Raw genomic sequence first — 11,812 nt, forward strand, 5'->3', positions numbered from 1 at the left:
TTCATCAGTTTATGTTGCTACTTCGATTCCACCTATGAGTGAGATCATGGGATCCTTGTCTTTCTCTGACTATATTTTTATTGATGTCAGAGAGGAAGGGAGAGGGAGAGAGAGATAGAAACATCCGTGATGAGAGAGAATCACGGATCGGCTGCCTCCCGCACGCCCCACACTGGGGATGGAGCCCGCAACCCAGGCCCAGGAGCCCTTGACTGGAACTGAACCCGGGACCCTTCTGTCTGCAGGCCGACGCTCTACCCACTGAGCCACACCGGCCGGGGCTGAATGTCTTTGGACACGCTGCCCCGTCAGGGTCGTCGGCCCCGGAGTGCGGGGAGCGTTAGGGTTCCGGAATCTTCTCGCCCCTGCAAACTCTAAGCTTATCTAATGAAAACAGGACGCCTTCTGCCAAGAACAGACTGAGCTGCTGTCTCCTCGCTGGAGGACGGACTGCAACGGGAGCGGGTTGGGGGGGGGCATGCGCCCTCGGGCTGGTGACGATGGCGTCTGTGGCTTCTCCCCCGAGGCGCTTTCCCAGAACCAAAGTCGCTCTCCTCGCTGCCCGCTCCTCCTCAGGAGGATGTGTCTGTGTTGTTGGCGTCTGAAACAGATGAAGCAAGAATGGTTTCTTTCTCGCCCGGCTGGCATGGCTCCGTGGTTGAGCATCGACCTAGGAACCAGGAGGTCAGGGTTCGATTCCTGGTCCAGGGCACATGCCCGGGTGGTGGGCTGGATCCCCAGTAGGGGGCGTGCAGGAGGCAGCCGGTCTATGATTCTCTCTCATCATGGATGCTTCTCTCTATCTCTCTCTCCCTCCCTCTCCCTTCTCTCTGAGATCAATAAAAACATACACGGAGTGGCCAGATGATGACGATCTCTGAACCCATAATAATCTGGCCACTCTGTGTCTATCCTATAGAATAAAAGGCTAATATGCAAATTGTCCCCTCGACCAGGAGTTCGACCAGCAGGCAGGCCGGCCAACCGCCCATGTCCCCTCCCCCTGGCCAGGATTGTGAGAGGGATGTCCGACTGCCTGTTTAGGCCTGATCCCTAAATCGGCAGTCAGACATCCCCCGAGGGGTCCTGGATTGGAGAGGGTGCAGGCTGGGCTGAGGGACCCCCGCCCCCCGCACCGCCCCCCGCACGAATTTCGTGCAACGGGCCTCTAGTATGTTTATATCCGAATGCCAGGGAACCGTGAATATGTGGTGAGGACAAGGGCCCATTGAGGGAACGGGTGGAATGAAAGTGCTTGAAGCTGGGTAGGGAGATAAGGAGACTCACCTGGGTCGACCAGATGGCCCCAATGCATCCTGCAGACTTCTGAGGGTGGAGGGCCGACGCCGAGGCTCAGGGCGATCGGGACGTGTGGTGAGGAACCCACAGGGCAGGACCTGGTGACTGGACAAAAAAGCAAGAACACGGATTTTTCCTAGAACCTGCAGGACAGGAGGAAGCGGGCCTGCTGTGTCCTGGAAACTTCCCGGAATCTCCACAAAGGAACGCGGACCTGCTGCCCGCCGGAAAAGGCAGGAAACCAGGATTTCCCCGGACCCCAGCGAGACCCTCCGCACCTTGGGACGCCTGGCCTCCGGAACCGTGAGTTACCCGGTTTATCTTTATTTCAACGGCTCCGCATGTGCTCCGCGTGTGCGTGCGTGTCCACGTGGCCGTGAGGGATATGTTACAGATGTTGGTTATATTTAAATGCAGTGGTTAGAATTTTTTTTTGTGGGTGGGGGGGCGGGGGTTCGTTCATACTTTTCACCGTTACACCGTCTAACGCCTTGGACGTACGCTCATGTTCCCTGTAGTCCTTGGTGCGGCTCTTGTCGGCTTTGCTTTTGAGAGACACGTGGCTCTCGGGGAAGGGGTACGTGGGAAGGGCCGTCCTGACCCCGGGCGTGTGTGGAATGTCTTGTCTCGCCGCTGCCCTCAGATTCGACGGGTGTTTGGTTGGGTATAGAACTCCGTGTTGGAAAAGGTTTATGGTGCGTTTTTTGTGTTTTTTTAAATATAAAGTTGAGTGCATTGCTTCATCTTGCTCCGGTCTGAGGCGTGTGCCGTCCGCGGTCTGTCTCCTTTTAAAGGAAGACCCCGCACACACCGACGGAAAGGAACGCGGAGTATTCATTCATGTGTCGCCTAATGAACGCTTTTAAAGTGATCGCGCCCCATCAGCCCCCAGGCATTGCTGGCTCTTGGTGATATCACGACCGGCTCCTTTAAGGGCGACGGCTCTCCTGCTATTTTTACGCGTCACGGCCTGGCTCTTATCTGTGGTTTTGCTGCCCACGGACGCCTCTCTGAGCAACAGGTGTTCGTGCTGCTCCCTTTGTGAGTTTGACATCAGAGGAAACAACTATCCGCTCACCGCTGGGTCGGACTGCGCCGAGGATGACGCTCGTTGGCTGGGTTTACCCGCGTTACGGGTGACTTCACGGGTCACGGCGGTCCATCCCGTCCATTTCTGCAGCCGCGGCGAGATCACAGTCCGCAGCGGGTCTCTCTGCTGTGATGGGTGGGCGTTTTGGGGTTTTTTTTTCCACGTTTTTCTGCCGCTCAGCTTCCAACTCCGGGTCCTTTCTCTTTCTACTGTTGACCATTCTCAATTCTCCTTCATTGTCTATCTTGAATGAAATCTCTTTTTTTTTTTAAATATATTTTATTGATTTTTTACAGAGAGGAAGGGAGAGGGACAGAGAGCTAGAAACATCGATGATAGAGAGAAACATCGACCAGCTGCCTCTTGCACACCCCCTACTGGGGATGTGCCCGCAACCAATGTACATGCCCTTGACCGGAATCGAACCTGGGACCTTTCAGTCCGCAGACCGACGCTCTATCCACTGAGCCAAACCGGTTTCGGCTTGAATGAAATCTCTTGTGTCCCCCCCCCCCCCCGCCTTTTTCCTTTTTAATGTTTTTTTTTAAACTTTATTTTCACGGGTGGGGCTCAGGGAGGGGGTTGGGAGGGATCCTCGACGTGTCAGCGAAGCCAGAACCGTTCTATGAGGACGTTACCTGGTCCAGGAGCGGCAGGGATGCCCTCCAACACGCGTTATTCGCCCCGGCTCCCGTGGCTCCCACGAAGCCAGCGGACTCACCCGACGACCTTGCCATGCGTTGGAGGTAAGTGGTGTCAAACCTAGAATGATGACTTGGTTTTGAGGGAGATCTGTGTGGGTGGTGGTGGTAGGTAAGGGGGGGGGGGGGGGAATCTCGCCGGACAGCAGATGCAAGCTTCCGTGTCTGCGAGAGACAGACCACCACAATCTAACACGCAGAAACGCAAAACCGCGTTCTCACGATCCGGTAGCCCCGCCTCCTTGACCCCCCGGCATCGCCTGCTCCCATTCCCACTTTCTCTCTTGGGCAAACCCGGGATCATCCAGAAGTCCCCTCCCACCACCTCTTTTATTAAAAAATATTTTTTTTCATTTTTTTATTGAGGTATTACATGTGTACATATCTTACCATTGCCCCCGACCCCACTCCCATACAGGCCCTCACCCCCCAGAGTTTTGTGTCCATTGGTTATGCGTATATGCATGCATACAAGTCCTTCGTTTGATCTCTTATCTCCCCCACCTCTCCCTAACCTTCCCCCTGTAATTGGACAGTCTGTTTGATGCTTTACTGTCTCTGTATCTATCTTTTGTTCATCAGTTTATAATGTTCTTTATTATCCACAAATGAGTGAGATCATGTGGTATTTTTCTTTTCATTGACTGGCTTATTTCACTTAGCATAATGTTCTCCAATTCCATCCAGGTTGCTGCAAATGATGAGAATTCCTTCTTTTTTATGGCAGCGTAGTATTCCATTGTGTAGATGTACCACAGTTTTCTGATCCACTCATCTGCTGACGGGCACCTAGGCTGTTTCCAAATCTTAGCTATGGTGAATTGTGCTGCTATGAACATAGGGGTGCATATATCCTTTCTGATTGGTGTTTCTAGTTTCTTGGGGTATATTCCCAGGAGTGGGATGACTGGGTCAAATGGGAGTTCCATTTTCAGTTTTTTGAGGAAACTCCATACTGTTCTCCACAGTGGCTGCACCAGTCTGCATTCCCACCAGCAGTGCACGAGGGTTCCTTTTTCTCCGCATCCTCGCCAACACTTGTCGTTTGTTGATTTGTTGATAATAGCCATTCTGACAGGTGTGAGATGGCACTGCATTGTCGTTTTGATTTGCATCTCTCGGATAACTAGTAAAAAAATATTTTTTATTGATTTCAGAGAGAGAGAGAGAGAGAGATAGAAACATCAAGGATGAGAGAGAATCCTGGACCGGCTGCCTCCTGCACGCCCCCCCACTGGGGACTGAGCCCACCACCCGGGCACGTGCCCTTGAGCGGGAATCGAACCGTGACCTCCTGGTTCCTAGGTCGATGCTCAAGTTTGGAGGCAGGAGCTGGAACCGGAGCGAGGGATGGAGGGCGGGGCCGGGGCCGGGGTACGAGCATCCCGTGTCCTGTGTGAACATCACCTCCTCAAAGGAGCGTTTCCGTGGCGATGGGCACATTGTTACCGAGCGGCCACGTACGGTTTTCAAGGGACCACGGAGCCTCCGTGTGGGGCGCAAACTTCCTTGGTTCGCCCGCCGCTCCCCCTCCTCTTGGTTGTCAGCGGCCCCTTCCCCGGGGCCTCGCTCAGCCAGATGGTGGCTTCGGCCTCTGTTGCTAAGCAACCGAGAGCATCCTCTCCGAGCGCATCCTTTCTCCCTTCTATCCCCGCTTCCGCAGGCCGCCCGGCAACTCGAAATCACAGGGCCGCCTGCTTCCTCCTCGCCGCCGCGTTGAATATCCATCAAGTGCTCTCCGGGCCCCCTATCTCTTCCTGTTACAAATGGGCTTTCCTCCTGGCCCCCCACTCACAGGAGCCACTCAGGGCAGAAGGCGGCGAGGCCGGGCGCAGCCGGTCTGCAGCTGTGGGCCCCGAGGAGGGGACCAGCCGGGGGCGGGGGGGGGGGGGCGTTGTGTGGGGTTGGAAGCCGAGATTTCTGGAGGGTGGTCGGGTGTGGGGGCCGCTGCGCCCGGCAGACACCGGCGTGGGCGAAAGCACACATCCAGACCCCCGCCACGCACACGCCTCCTCTCCTCGCTGCGCCGAAGAAAGGGGGCAGGGCGCGTGGTGCAGGGGACAGTTCTTACCCCATGAGCAGCGAGTGCATTTTAACCGGTACCGGTCAGTAATGCAGACACCGGTTAAAAATGCAGGTTGAGCCTTTACCGGTTAATAATGCGGATTTTGTCACCGAGGAAAACACGATAATTTATATATATTTTATTGATTATTTACAGAGAGGAAGGGAGAGGGAGAGAGAGTCAGAAACATCGATGAGAGAGAAACATCGACTAGCTGCCTCCTGCACGCCCCCCACTGGGGATGTGCCCGCAACCAAGGTCCATGCCCTTGACCGGAATCGAACCTGGGACCCTTCCGTCCGCAGGCCGATGCTCTGTCCACTGAGCCAAACCAGTCAGGGCAAAACACGATAATTTAAAGAGAAACATTGAAAGTGCTTTATTCAAAGTGATGTCCATCGCTAGCTACACATTTCCCCCATCTTTCGGGGGATTTGTGGCTACCGTCCCAATAGAACTTCTCTTGTTTTGAGGCAAACCATTCAGAGACCCCATTGTCCACTTCTTCGTACGTGTTGAAGGGCTGCTCAGAAAGTGCGTGTGCCATCGATCGGAACACGTGGTCGTCTGAAGGAGCAAGGTCTGGTGAACACGGCGGGTGGGTTCATACTTCCCAGGCAAGATCTTTTCACGTGTCTTTAGCTGGTTTTGAAGTGTGTGCTGGTGCGTCATCATGAAGCAAAATTACTTTGCCGTGTCTTCTGGAACATTCTGGTGGTTTTATGATCAAAGCGTGGTTCCAATTGATTATTTGTTGTTGGTAGCGATCAGTATTAACGGTTTCACCTGGTTTTAGAAGCTCCTAACACACCACACCTTCCCGATCCCACCAAACGCAGAGCATTGTCTTCTTTCCGAAGCGATTTGGCCTTGCAGTCGATGTTGATGGTTGACCTGGATCAACCCATGATTCTGTGCGTTTGGGATTCTCAAAATAAATCCACTTTTCATCGCCAGTCACAGTTCGATGCAAATAGAGTTTCTTTCAGTTGACATGGCACCCATTTTCCTTCCTTTAAAATCTTTCCCGTTGCTTGTAAACAATCGGAAATTGTTTGCTGAGCAACGTTTAATCTTTCTGCAAGTTGTGTTTGAGTTTGACACGCATCTTCATCCAATAATGCTTGTCATTGTTGGTCTTCAAACTTTTTCAGTTGACCTGGACGTTCTTTGTCTTTCACACCGAAATCATCACTTTTAACGCGTTTAAACCAGTGTTCACAAGTATCTTGAGATGGAGCATGTTCACCATACGCTTCCCGAAGTATACGATCACTTTCAGCAGCACTTTTCTTCAAAATAAAGTAATGAATTAAAACTTCCCGCAAATGCTCTTTTTTTTTTTTTTTGGCATGGAATTCGACATTTTTAAGCATAAAAATATCTATGATGTTAACACCTTCAGGAAATGTGACTTATGAAGCTTGTTGTCAATACAACAAAACAGCATACACATCAAATCGCATAGATATCAACGTGTGTGTGACTCCATCGATGGAAAAAAAACCTGCATGATCAACCGGTACACCTGGTATATTTACGGGGGAAGTGGATATTAAAAATGATGGAAACCCCCTCAAAACAGTGTTAGCTCATTCCCTCCACAGATGTGCCGAATGCCATCTTGCATTTCACGTTCGTTTTATGCGTGATGGTCGATCAAGTTAGGTAAAATAACTCTTTTTTGCGAGGTGTTTAGAGCAGGGGTCCTCAAACTCTTTAAACAGGGGCCCGTTCCCTGTCCCTCAGGCTGTCGGAGGGCCGGACTATAGTTTAAAAAAAAACTATGAACAAATTCCTATGCACACGGCACATATCTCATTTTGAAGTAAAAAAACACAACGGCAAAAACACCCGCACGTGGCCCGCGGGCCGCGGTCTGAGGACGCCTGGTGTAGAGGGATAAAGGGTAGTCACACTATCAATACCATCAGTTCCTGGGATTTTTTAAAAAAATCTTGTAGCCGAGCGTGTCCTCTGAGTCACACTCCCCTCAGGAAGCACAGATGGTAGTTCAGGCGGCGAGGAACGGGTTCTGTGTTGAGGGCGCAGGGACATCCCGTGCCCCGGCGTCATCCCCCACAGAGGGTTTCATCACCACAGCGTTCAGACCGCGAGTCTGGCCAGGGTGCGAGCTCCCGGGAGACTGAGACCGGGAGGCGGTGGGGGCGGGGGCGGGGGCGGCCAGGAGCCGGCACCATGGACTTGAGGGCAGCATCTTCGGGGGCGTGACATTCCTATCAGAGAGAACCCCCCCGACCCCCATGTAACCCCCCCGACCCCCATGTAAACCCCCCTCCCGACCCCCATGTAAACCCCCCCCCCCCCGGCCCCCATGTAAATACTAAGCTTGGTTACTTCCCTTCGTCCCAGAAGAGCGGGGAGAGCGGCTCGTGTAGACATTGGAGAGACACCCCGAGGGTCCCCCCCAGGAGTGTCGGGGTGTTTCCTCCCCCGCCCCCCACTTTCCCCTTTTCTGGATTCGGACCGTCCTGCCCACGGCTCCCAGCTGTCTGTTCCCCACTTGGGAGTGATTTCCCCGTGCTCAGTATTTTAAATGCTTTTTTTTTTTTTAAACAAAATATATTTTTACTGATTTCAGACAGGAAGGGAGAGGGGGAAAGAGAGACAGAAACAGCCATGATGACAGAGAATCGTGGATCGGCTGCCCCCCTGCACGTCCCCCCACTGGGGATCGAGCCTGCAACCCGGGCCTGTGCCCTTGGCCGGAATGGAACCTGGGACCCTTCCGTCCCCAGGCCGGCCGACGCTCTACCCACTGAGCCGCACCGGCCGGGGCTGGGGTTAGGACACTCTGAGAGCACTCCGTGGCTGTGGAGATATGGTGTCTCGCAGCCCTCGTGCTGTCAGCGTTTCTGATCCGCGCGGCCTTCTCAGCAGAACCACGTCCAGCCACACAGATAAGCCTGCTGATCAGGGGCCCCTCCCCTGTGTGGGGGGGCGGGTGAGGCTCTCCGTCAGCAACGGGCACAGGCGCCGGCCCTGTGGTCCCCTCCGTCCCTCTCTGAGAGGTATTCCTCGCCTCCTCTTCCTCACCGAACTCCTATTCATCCTGCAAGACCCCATTCAGACATCCCTCCCCACATGTCCTGCTGCCCCGAGCCGACTTCCTACCCCTCTCACTGAGCAGGCCCCTGACCCAGACCCCTGCTCTCTTCTTTGCCAAAACCCTGCCTGTGTGTCGGCCACTGGGAGGGACACGCCTCCAACACGCCCTCCCCCCGTGGCTGTCTGAGGGAAGACCACAGAGGAGACACGGCTGTCCCCGCCGTGAGGCGCCGGACCTGTTGGCTGGGCCGGGAGAGAGGCGCGGCTGCCACGTGCAGCGTCCCGGCCGACTTGCCGGCCTGGGGGCGTCGGAGGAGGAGCCCCCCAGTCCACGTCCCCAGCTGGGAAGGAAGGAAGGAAGGAGGCAGGCCCCCCATTGTTAGGATTCTCCTTATCTCGGCCACAGGAGCTCTTCCCGGCCTCACACGCCGCCGCCGGGGCCGAGTCCTGACTCGGCGTTTCTGGGACTCACACTCAGCGCCGCGGAACGTCTTCCTCGGGGACACGCGTGTGCGTGTGTGTGTGTGTGTGTGTGAGTGTGTGTGTGTGAGTGTGTGTGTGAGTGTGTGTGTGTAAGTGTGTGTAAGTGTGTGTGTGAGTGTGTGTGAGTGAGTGTGTGTGGGTGTGTGTGTGTGAGTGTGTGTGTGTGTGTGTGTGTGTGTGTGTATGTGAGTGTGTGAGTGTGTGTGAGAGTGAGTGTGTGTGTGTGTGTGACTGTGTGTGTGTGTGTGAGTGTGTGTGAGAGTGAGTGTGTGAGTGTGTGTGTGTGTGAGTGTGTGAGTGAGTGAGTGTGTGTGTGTGTGTGTGAGTGTGTATATGAGTGTGTGAGTGTGTGTGTGAGTGAGTGAGTGTGTGTGAGTGTGAATGTGAGTGTGTGAGTGTGAGTGTGTGTGTGAGTGTGTGTGAGTGTGAGTGTGTGAGTGTGAGTGTGTGTGAGAGTGTGTGTGAGTGTGTGTGTGAGTGAGTGTGTGTGTGTGAGAGTGTGTGTGTGAGTGTGTTTGTATGTGTGTGTGTGTGAGTGTGTGTGTGTGTGTGTGTGTGTGTGTGAGTGTGTGTGTGTGTGTGTGTGTGTGTGTGTGACGGGGACCATCACCGGATCCTGTGGGCCTTCACTGTGGGCGAGCACCGTCCTCAGCTAGAAACCCGGGCGTTTCATCGGGGCAGGAAGTCAAACCCAGAGCCCGCAGCTCATTCCTGGAAAACCTGGGACAGGCAGGAAGTTGCTTGAGGGTTTTAATATATATATATTTAATTGATTTCTGAGAAGAAGGGAGAGGGAGAGATAGAAACATCCATGATGAGAGAGAATCACGGATCAGCTGCCTCCTGCACGCCCCCTACTGGGGATCGAGCCCACAACCCGGGCCTGTGCCCTTGACCGGGAATCGAACCCCGACCCCCTGGTTCCTAGGCCGACGCCAACCGCTGAGCCACACCGGCCCGTCCCAGCGGCAGCACCCACGCGGCCGCCCCGGATGGAACCCTTCAGGAGAACGGACATCTGTTTTCACGCCGGGGAGAAGGGACTTCCTGCCGGCTCCTGGGGATGTGTGTGCGCTGAAAATAATCAGGAAGGAACAGAAAAACAAACCATCTGGCCCGTGACAATGCCCGGCCGGGAGTCCCCCCGGACACGCCCGCGCTGGGGGCGAGGCGAGTGATGACGGGCGGGGACGATCGGTTTCCGTGTGGATGAAAGGCTCTGAGGCGCCCGTGGCTCTCGCCCCGAGGGCGCCGTTGACAGACACGCCTGACGGGTGCTTGTGGCCGCGGCGAATGAAGGGGCCCAGCGTGTGTGTGTGCGTGCGTGTGTGTGCGTGTGTGTGCATGCGTGTGTGCGTGTGTGTGCGCGTGGAGGTGGAGGGGGACCACAGAGGTGGGTGGGGGGCGGGCAGCGGGCCGGGGGCCGAGCGGGACCCGCTCTCTGCACCCCGGTTCCCGTGCCCCTCGCTGTTGGGAAGGAAGCGGCCAGAAGGCGGTGCCTGACGGTTCTCTTGGCCCCAAACACTCAGCGTTCAGGGGCCGAGGGCGTCGGGAGGTCTGAGGACGGGAGAACGCTTAGACACCAACGTCGCAGCCGGGCCGGGTGGCTCCGTGGTGGAGCGTCGACCTGTGAACCAACCGGGAGGTCAGGGTTCGATTCCCGGTCAGGGCACAGGCCCGGGTGGCGGGCTCCATCCCCAGCGTGGGGCGTGCAGGAGGCGGCCGGTCCACGATTCTCTCTCATCGTGGATGTTTCTCTCTCTCTCCCTTCCTCTCTCCCTCTCTGAAATCAATAAAAAGATACATTTTTTAAAAAAAGTTAAGCAAAAACAGCCCTAGCTGGTGTGGCTCAGTGGATAGAGCGTCGGCCTGCGGACTGAAGGGTCCCGGGTTCGATTCTGGTCAAGATTGCGGGCTCCGTCCCCAGTGGGGGGCGTGCAGGAGGCAGCCGATCAGGGCTTCTCTCGTGACGGATGTTTCTATCCCTCTCTCTCCCTCTCCCTTCCTCTCTGAAATCAATAAAAATATATTTTTTAAAAAAGTTAAGCAAAAAGAGCCCTTTTTCCAGCCTAGTGGTCCCAATGTATTTAATTTAATTTTTTCCATCACCATGTACCTCCTCTATGCCCTCTCCCCCCTCCCTGCCCCCCCGCCCCCAGCCATCGCCACTCGGCTGCCCATGCCCACGAGTCCTCTCTCTCTCTCTCTCTCTCTCTCTCTCTCTCTCTCTCTCTCTCTCTTACTCAATCCCTCCAGGTCCCCCCCCCCGCCCTCCACCCCCCGCCAAACCTGCCCGCCCGCTCTCCCTCGATGCCGTCTCTATTTTGCTGGGCCGTTCCGTGCGTTCCTTCCACAAGAATAGCCCTTTGTAAACGCACCGCCCGCCAGACAATGTGCCCGACAAACCGCGCCGCAGAGACGCGGCCACGTGTGTGTGCATGGCCTTGCGCGTCCCGCGTTTGTTGAATGAATACATACCCACGCGGGGCGGGGAGGGGGGGGGGCGCCGGGGGGGCCTCAATGCCACCCGGTGATAATGACGAACCTTCGGCGACGGGAAGACAGAACACGTCTCGCCGTAATAAGCCGCTCGCGTGACATGGGGAGGCGGTCGGCAAAGCTATTGTGCAATTTCTCTGCTCTCGGAGGCCTGGGCCGTGTGAACAGGACTGAAGGATGTGTTGTTTGTTTTGTTTTTTTAATTGAAATCTTAATAGCAGGGAGCGTCTTATGCATTTTATATTTTCCCCTTTTCTCTCCGAGAACAGAATTCTGTGGCTCATTCTTATTCAAGAATAACGAACCGCGGCGCGTCGATACTCGGTTCAGGTCCCCGATCGATAGCCCGGATGTGTTTTTTTTTGGGGGGATAAAAAAAATCTAATTAGTCTCACGGAAGGGTCCCCTGGGGATGCAGGGGGGGGAGCCCCAAGTGGCCCAGGGATCGACGGGGAGGGAGCCCTTTGTGGGGTGCGGGGGGGGGGGGAAGGGGGCCTCCTCTGAGCGGGCGGGAGTGCGCGGGCCGATCGTGGGAACCGGAGGGGCTGCCGAGACAGGGCCCCCCGTGAACCCCGTTTCGTTTCCGTCTGGTTTCCTGTGTGTGGG

This window comes from Eptesicus fuscus, chromosome 24, assembly GCF_027574615.1.
Source record: "Eptesicus fuscus isolate TK198812 chromosome 24, DD_ASM_mEF_20220401, whole genome shotgun sequence".
Lineage (NCBI taxonomy): Eukaryota > Metazoa > Chordata > Mammalia > Chiroptera > Vespertilionidae > Eptesicus > Eptesicus fuscus.